This window comes from Rhinolophus sinicus, chromosome X (assembly GCF_036562045.2).
Source record: "Rhinolophus sinicus isolate RSC01 chromosome X, ASM3656204v1, whole genome shotgun sequence".
In the NCBI taxonomy this organism is placed as follows: Eukaryota; Metazoa; Chordata; class Mammalia; order Chiroptera; family Rhinolophidae; genus Rhinolophus; species Rhinolophus sinicus.
This window is the reverse complement of record NC_133768.1, coordinates 56,728,038-56,737,208: the sequence shown is the minus strand read 5'-3', so window position 1 is coordinate 56,737,208 and position 9,171 is coordinate 56,728,038. Positions and strand designations below refer to the sequence as shown.

Genomic DNA, 9,171 nt, shown 5'->3' with positions numbered 1-9,171 from the left:
CTGTGCTTCCTTGGCTTTTATGTCTATTTTCTTCACCAGGTTAGGGACATTTATTCTTTTTCTGGAACTTTCTTCTGTTTTTTTCATTTGGGACGTGTTTCTTTGTATCCCCATTTTGCCTGCTTTCCTGTGTTTGTTTCTATGTATCAGGTATAGTTCCTGTGTTTACCAGTCTTTGTAGAGTGGCCTTATGTAGTAGGTATCCTGTTGGGCCCAGTGGCACATCACCTTGTTTGCCAGAGCTGGATGCTGCAGGTGTATCCTTTGTGTGGGTTGTGTGTGCTCTCTTGTTGTAGTTAAGCCTTGATTGATGCTTGCATGTCAGTGGTAGGGATTGACCCTCAAACTGATTATTTGTGAGGACTGGCCATTAGTACAGTGGTGGAACTGTTGTGCAGTGGGTGAACCTATGGAGCAGGATTTGCTTTAGCAGGGCTCTGGTGCCTGCCCATTCTGCCCTTTGGGTGTTTCATCTGAGGATGTGGTTGGGTGATGCTCTGGCTTGGTTCAAAGCTGTCCACCAGGTATGCCAACCGTGGGGTCTCCTGGCAGGGGATTCACTGTAGGCCAAGTTCAGTCACAGCCTGTGCCCTGACCTAGGCCACCTGGCATAAGCCACTAAGTAATCCACCGATGGCCGCCACCCACCATGGACTTGGGAGTGACTCGATAGGCCAAGCTGCTAACCAAGGCTGGCATTTGCTAATAATGGACTTAGGGCTGCTTAGCCAGAGGTTTTGGGACACACTGAAGTCAAATGCTGATTATTTGGGTTTTGTGAACCTTTGAGAGATTTTAGGAAAGTCTGTGGTATGAGCCAAGATAGACCGTTTGTATGGAAAAGCCACTGGAAGCAGCTTGGGTGGGCCTAAACGTTGGGTTGGGTGGAGTCTTATGGAATCACTAGAGCAGGGTGAACAGTGTTAGCCAGGTTTATGGAGACTCAGAAACAGCAGCCACCTGTATCTGCATGCTGGGAGGGGGGAAGTCTCAACAAGGGAACAGTGGCTTCTCCCAGCACTTCTGTCTGGGAGAAAGCTGCCCCTTCAGCCCTCACCCTGCAGCCAGACAATTCACTTCCTTTTTTTATGTCCCAGGTGCCCTTTGAGCTGCTGCCCCAGTGTTGGAGTTCAGAGCCAGTGAGTCTGTCAACAGAAAGTCCATGTGGAGGCCCTTTAACAGGAATGCCTGTGACTCCAGCAGCCCTCTGTCTCAGCCACAATCTCTGCTGGTTTTCACAGCCAGAAGTTATGGGGACTTCTCTTCCTGGCACTGATTCTCCAGGCTGGGGAGCCCAGTATGGGCTGGGAATCCTCACTCCTCAAAAGGACCTCCACAGCTGAGCTATCCCTCCCAATTTTTAACTGCTACATATGGTGTGGGATCAGCCTGTTCCATGTCTCCACCTCTCCTACCAATCTTGATGTGGCTTCTTCTGTATATCCTGTTATAGGAATTCTGCTCAGTTAGACTTCATGTGCTTGTCAATGATGGTTGTTCTATAGTTTAGTTGTAATTTTCATGTGCTCGTGAGAGGAGGCAAGCACAGTATTTACCTACTCTGCCATTTTCACTGGAAAATTAAGATGCTTTTAAAAGTTGCCTTCCTGGAGATGGGGGACCTGATGTTTGCCAGAGGCCATTACTCTTTTTCATGTTTTTTTTTTTTTTTTAATTGGAAAAATGATTTTTAACTTGGATTGTGTGAATTTGTATTATTTAATTTTCATGGCTTCATTGAAGACCCCTGGTCTAATTGTTTTGAAGATGAAATCAATAAACCTTGTTTTTCTGTCTTTATTAACATTAGCATAGGTTAGTTTTACATGCTACTTTCTAAACCTTAAAATGAATTTTAGGCACCTCTATATGTTGGCTCAATCAAAATGAGAAAATGGAACATTAAAAATAAAACTGTTTATACTTATAGTTATATTTTTAAAAAGCATATTCTTTTAATTTCTAAACAGGAAAACCATATTCTTTAGTAATGTATAGATAGGTGGTAAAACAATAAAGAAGAACCTCCCAAAAAATAATCCAAAAAACAAGGGTAATATGTATTGAAAGATGGGATTTTGATTGTTGAGAGGCACAGAAGGGCTTGTGAGGTGCTGGCATTATTGTATTTCTTCATCTGGGTGGTAACTACATAGGTGTTCATTTTCAAATATATCATAAAACTGTATGTAACATTTAATAGGTAATAAATAAATAAAATTTTCTGTATGAGCTCTGTTTCATAATTCCTAAATGAAAATGATTCTACTATCACTCAGTCATCTAGATAAATATTGTGACTCCACTCAGTTTAGGGAACTGTACATGTAACACAATCATTATCCTTATTTTAAAACTCAATTTTTTGGGGATTGGAGGAATGTGGGAAAGGGAGGGAAATTTTCCCCCTGCATTAAATTTAAATATTTTTTATTGTACAAAATGTTAAGCATATACCTAAGGAGACAGAATAGTTTAATAGGACCCTATTAATAACTAGTTCCAAAATTTTTCAGGTCATGATTAATCTTCTTTCATTCATACACCCCCCTCCCTTATTTTACTCCTTCCCATATTATTTTGAAGAAAATACCAAATATTGTACATATTTTAGTATGTACCTTTAAAAGATGAGGACTCTTTTTATGTAACATAACCAAGTATTATTTTTGCACCTTAAAAATAAAATTAAAAATTCCTTTATATTGTCATATATACAGTCAACATAACATTTCCAATTTCTTCATAAGTATATATATATTTTTTACTTTTTATTGGTTTGGTTTAATCTGATTCCAAAAAAATTTCCATGCACTGGAGTTGGTTGATATGTATTTTAAACTTTAAGTTTTTCTCTTTGCAGTTTCTTTATAGAGACTGAGTTATTGGCCAAAGATACCTTTTTAAAAATTAGTTTTATTGAGGTATAGAATAACCAACTTTAGGCATGGAATTCAAAGAATTTTGACAATCATGGAGTCATAGTCACCACCACAATAACGATATATTGAATAATTTCATCACCCTTAAAATTTCCCTTGTACTCTTTCACCACCAATCCCCACCTCCTAAATGCTGGCCCTTGGCATCCACTGATGTGTTTTTCATCATTATAGTTCTGTCCTTTCTAGAATTTCATACAAGTGAATTTTTATAGTATGTAGCCCTTTGTGTCTAGTTACATCAACTTAGCATAATGCTTTTGAGATTCATCCATGTTATTGAATGTCTCAATACTCATTATTTTTCATTGTTGAGAAGTATTCCATTATATATATATATATATATATATATATATATATATATATATATATATATATATGGATATGTATGGAGATATATATATATATATATACATATATATATGTATATGTATATATATACACATATATAGCTCATTTTTAACAATAAAAGTTAGCTAATCAAAAATAGTATTTTTGCCAATATATATGTTTTTTCTTTTCCATATTTATAGACCATGGTAACCACCAATCTAAAGGAAATAAATGGCATCACCTGCTTCATAGAATTGTATTGTTATTTCTCATATTCAGGAAGAAGAATCTGCAATTCTTTTCAATATGGCTTTTTAATTACAGCTATAACTAGAGTGCACAGAAGTAATGTTTCAAAACACTGAAGCACAACTTCAGAATGTTCTTTATGTTTGTGGAAATATGAGGTCGGACAATTAAGTTCATGAACTCATCCTAGAAACAGTGCTGCATATCTCATTGCTGAATATCACTATGGTCACCTTTGAAGTACTCCCCTTGGGAAGCTATGTACCAATGCCAGCACCTAGTCGACCCTTCAAAGCAATTTTGGAACTGTTTTTCTGGAATGGCCATCAGAGCTATTGCCATATTACCCCTGATGTCCTAATGTCATCAAAGTGTCTTCCTTTCAATATTTCCTTTATCTTCGGGTAAAGCAAGAAGTCATTAAGGGCCAGATCAGATGAGTAGGGAGGGTGTTCCAGTGCAGTTATTTGTTTGCTGGCTAAATGCTCCCTCACAGACAGTGCGGTGTGAGCTGGTGCATTGTGATGCAAGAGCCATGAATTGTTGGCAAAAGGTTCAGGTCATCTAACTTTTTCACACAGCCTTTTCAGCACTTCCAAATAGTCAACTTGGTTAACAGTTTGTACAGTTGGTACAAATTCATAATGAATAATCTCTCTGATATCAGAAAAGGTTAAGCAACATTGTGGAAATAAGTTCACGAACTTAATTGGCAGACTTCATATAGGAATAAAAGTACTGTGATCAATTGGATAGTTCTTCCTAAGCAAAAGATTGCAGCAAGTAAATTGTGGAAACAGATTCACAAACAGGGCCAGGTTCTGCTCAAAATGGCTTAACTTGCAGACCAGATGTCATTCTATATTATAAGTATGTACAAATACAATCTTCTGGGCATAAGAAGCTGACTTTTCACTTACTGATGTCTCTTTATAAAATGTAGATTCAAAGATTGTGATAGAACCAATCCACTAAAAGATTCTTAGAATATTAAAGTGAAAAAAAATCATATACAGAAGATCAATGATTTGCCTTATAGGTTATCCATGTTTAGAATACTGATTGAAACAGACATTTTGCTCTATATTCACTATAAAATCAAATAGCATTTCTAACAGATGTTTATATTTTATATATAATTTTTTTGTTTCTTCAATATATATAATTCATTTTTGTGTATTATTTTCAAATTAAACCCCTTACTTTCATGTTATAGAAATGTTCCTGATTTAAGCTAATTTATGCATCATTAAAGGAGGAGCCAATTGTAATAAATCAAATATAATATGAACCCATCTTAAATTCATATAAATCTCAGAGAAATTATTCAACAGGTGATCAAAGGAAGATTAATAAAAAAACAAAAACAAAATAGTTCACCTACTTTCTATTTACTTTGTTTAGATTTCTAAATACAAAATTTATAAACTTAAAAAGAAGAGCCCAACTTTTGACTGCAAAAGAACAACAGTGGTTTAAAAGTAAGCATGAGGAAGGATAGGCTGCAACCCTGGTGAATGAGGTAGACTGATAATGATGTTTTCTTACTCTTTCTTGAGCTGGTGTTGAAGGTCTTTAATTTCTTAGAGAAAGAAACACAAAATGAAAAAGTGTGTTTTTTCACCAGTACTGACAAAAACAGGTAACCGTAATTAGACCTTTACTTCTCTGGATGAATATAAGAATGATTTGTTAAGGAAGGGAAATAATAGTGAGAAACTGTGAAGCCACAGTAGGAGGCCTCATTTTATTGTAGGAGGCAGTTTAAAAGACAAATTCAGACTTTGTATTATTACCCTTCATCCTTTCAGTGGGTCAGGAATTTGTGAGCAGTTTGGGGATTCTCATGAGGTTGCAGGATGTTGGCTGGGATTGCAGTCATCTGACAGCTGAATTGGGCAAGAGCATCTGTTTCCAAGGTGGCTCACTTCCATTGCAGGCAAGTTGGTGCCAGCTGTTGGCAGGAGGCCTTAGTTCCTTTCCACATAAGTGGTTTCAGTGTCCTGAAGACCTGGTAGCTTGTTTCTCCCAGAGCAAACAATTCAAGATCAAGTTTTATCTTTTTACTTGTGGAAACTGAAAAAAAGCAAACAAGCAAAAACAAACAAACGAACAAAAAACTTCACTTTGATTTACAGTTGTGACTACATAGCATTTAAAATCTATTTTGAATGAAGTTTTCTGTTTTTCATATTTCCTGAAGGAAGGTTTTCATTTTTAGCCATACATTTAAAGCTGGAAGGGCACAGTCTCTCTCTATTTAAACTTCCCAATATTTAATGAGCACTAAGATTATCATACATTAGATCCTGCTTATGAATTCCTAAGCTACTCATTTAGGGAAGTGATTTCTTTGTGTCACTAGCCAACAGTGGTGAAACAAATATAATGTATAGCTGATATTTCCTGATTATAGCATTTAGCCTTGGTCTTCTGTTGTCTGTCTAGTCTTCTAAACTTGCATATTCTTTCAAAGCTATTACTCTCTCAATAGTTAAATTCTTTCTTTCAGCAGGAAATGTCTTTTATTTCATAGAGAACATAGATATAATGAAAAATAGTGGAAATTCACTTAAAATATTGGCCTCCCACCAATAAGGATGGCTTTATCCAAATCTATTCTTACATTTTCCCATAATATTTCTGCAAATTAAATACTCTTCGTCTACAGGGGTGTCCAAACTTTTTTCAAGGTTTTTCACCAAGGGCCATATGCGGTAAAATACACAAACAGCCGGGCCACTCACTTAAGGTGAAGTACGTATTGCCTCACCTGGTTTATTTAATTAAACTAAATATATTTTTGGAATTTGCTGCGGGCCAATAAAAAATGGATTGCAGGCTGCAGTTGACCCGCGGGCCACAGTTTGGACACCCCTGCTCTAGACTAAGGCTAATCTTTTCATTTTCTCAGAATCTGATCTTCTCCCTCAATCTCATGGACATGGCTCCATCAAGTATCTATTTTCTCTTCATATGTAAAATTTCTCCCTCTCTACTGAAGTATTCAGCATCTTCCCTCTGTGGGGATAGGAAAAACAATCAAACAAACAAAAAGGAAAAAAAAATAACTTGTACTGACCTGTCATCATTCTATGTATTACTTTAGGCATCTCCCCATTAATAGGCAAGTTTTAAGATAAAAATAGACTACTTTCACAGTTTCTATATCCCCTCCCTACTGTCAATTCAACTTATTGCAATCTGTGTTCTATATCCATCAGTCTAATTTGTTATTTTGACCAATATTTACTGAGGACACTCTATGTGCCAGAGAATGTTCTCTGTTCTGGGGATAATCAGAAAATAAAACTAGCAATGATCCTGTAGAGTTTGCATTCTAGTTGGGGCTTGGGGGTGGGGGGCGACAAATAAGTATAAATGAATAAGTATATAAGTAAATAAATCATATAGCACATTAGAGTGTGATAAGTATTATGGAAATAAGAGTTGAGCAGAAGAAGAGAGTTTGAGAGGGACAACGTGAGGGGCAGTTTGCAGTATGAAACGGGGTGATCAGGATGGGCCACACTGAGATGAGACTTAAGCAAAGATTGAATATTAGAGAATGAGGCAAATACATCACTGGGAAAAGTAACTCTAGGCATACAGAATAACTAGAATATATCTCTAAGGGAAGCGTGTGCCTGATACGCAATGAGGCCACTGTGGTAGCCAGAGCAAAGAAAACGAAGGGTGACTAATCTAAAAGAATGTAAAAATGATAATGGGTTACATTGTCATAGAGCCTTACAGTTTTTAATAAGGATTTATTTTTTGCTCTGAGTAAAATGAAGGGACACTGGAGGGTTTTGAGCAGAGGAGGAACATGATTTGATTTATGGTTTTTAGAAGATACACTCTGGCTTTTTTGTTGAGACTACAATATTCACCCCTTATCCATAGGGTATACCTTCCAAGACTTCTAGCAAACTCCTGAAACCAAAGATAGTACCAACCTCTATATATACTATGTTTTTCCCCCCTGTACATACAATAATCCACCCTTAACCAGAGTTTGATTTCCATGGTTTCTATTACCTGCTACTGCAGTCTGAAAATATTAAATTAAAAAGTAAAGAAATAAATAATTTCTAAGTTTTAATTGGGCCTCTTTTGGAGTAGTGTGAAGAAATCTCATGCCGTCCTGCTCCATCCTGTCCAGGATGTGAATTATCCCTTTGTCTAGTATATCCACACCGTACACCCTCCCTACCCATTACTCAGTAGTTGTCGCAGTTAGCAGATGGACTCTCAGGGTATTGCAGTTCTTGTATTCAAGTAACCTTTATTTTACATAATAATGGCCCCAAAGCTCAAGGGTAGTAATGCTGGCAATTTGGATATGCCAAAGAGAAGCTGTAAAGTGCTTCCTTTAAGTGAAAAGGTGAAAGTTCTGGGGTGTCAAATTACTTTATTTGAAGGAATGGTACAAACAAAAGGATGTAACTAGGTGATTTGGTACAACTTATAGAAAGGTAAAGGTAACCCCAACATGCATGTATTGCTTTGGTGACCAGGGAAATCACCCCCATGGCTATTGGTAGCCAGCCAAAGGCTTAACTCTCATTGTCTCGCAGGGTGTACTTGTCAAAGAGATACACTGCCATGACAGATTTGGGGGGCCCCACCTTGCACAAGTGGGTAACACGGTCACCCAATTCTTTGATGGATTTCATTTGCTCATTCGGTAATGAGTCTCAATGAAGTCACACAAATGGGTGTCATTTTTGTCAGTGGCCAGTTTGTGCAATTCCAGTAGTGACTGATTCATACTTTTTTCCAAGTGTAATGCACACTCCTTTGCATTCAGCACATTCTCACAGTTGTCACTGTCAGGTTTCTTGATATCCTGAAGGAAGAGTCCACCACCTCGCTGGTTCTGCAGCTTCATCAGTTTCTCAGCATGCTCCCTCTCCTCATGAGATTGGTGAAGAAAATATTTGGTAAAGTTCTTCAAACATCATTTTTGGTCGAAGTAGTAAGACAGACAGGTGGATGGATTTGATGGTTGATGGCGGCATCCGAGTCCTGGTGGAAGTTCTGGCGCACCTGCGAGGAGGACGCGGTCATAGTAGTGGGTGGCTAGAGAGGTGGTGGTGGCTGCGTGTCACTAGACAAGTGGCAGGAACCTTGGGGCGGTCCAATGGTGCTGTGAAGAGGTGACAGAGGGCTGGATCTGAGCGGCCTGCCGGGATAGGGGATGAACACCGGGTTTCCCCCGAGTCCCGTCGAAGCAAGAAACCCTGACAACTTTGGGCAGACTGAAAAGGTGAAAGGTCTTGACTTAATAAGGAAATAAAAATGTATGCTGAGATTACTAAGATCTACGGTGAGGATGCATCTTGTGTCCATGAAATTTTGTAGAAGGAAAAACAAATCTGTGCTAGCTTTGTTATCGCACCTCAAACTGCAGACATTATGGTCACAGTACTTGATAAGTGCTTATTAGTTAAGATGGAAACGGCATTAAATTTGTGGGTGGAAGACATGAACAGATAATATTTTCCGATTGATGGCAACATGTTGTGCCAGGAAGCATTGAGCCTGTATGAAAAAGGATCCCTTGAAATGAGTAAAACCAAGCCATTTACTGCAAGTTAGAGATGGTTACACAGATTCAGGAATGGTTTTGAACTAAAAAATA

At 37.7% G+C, this 9,171-nt stretch overlaps 1 pseudogene; it reads right to left on the bottom strand.

Annotated features, from left to right (window-relative positions):
* Positions 1 to 8,083: 8,083 nt before the first annotated feature.
* LOC109436352 (ferritin heavy chain) lies at positions 8,084 to 8,597 on the bottom strand (annotated as a pseudogene).
* Between the last annotated feature and the right edge of the window lie 574 nt (positions 8,598 to 9,171).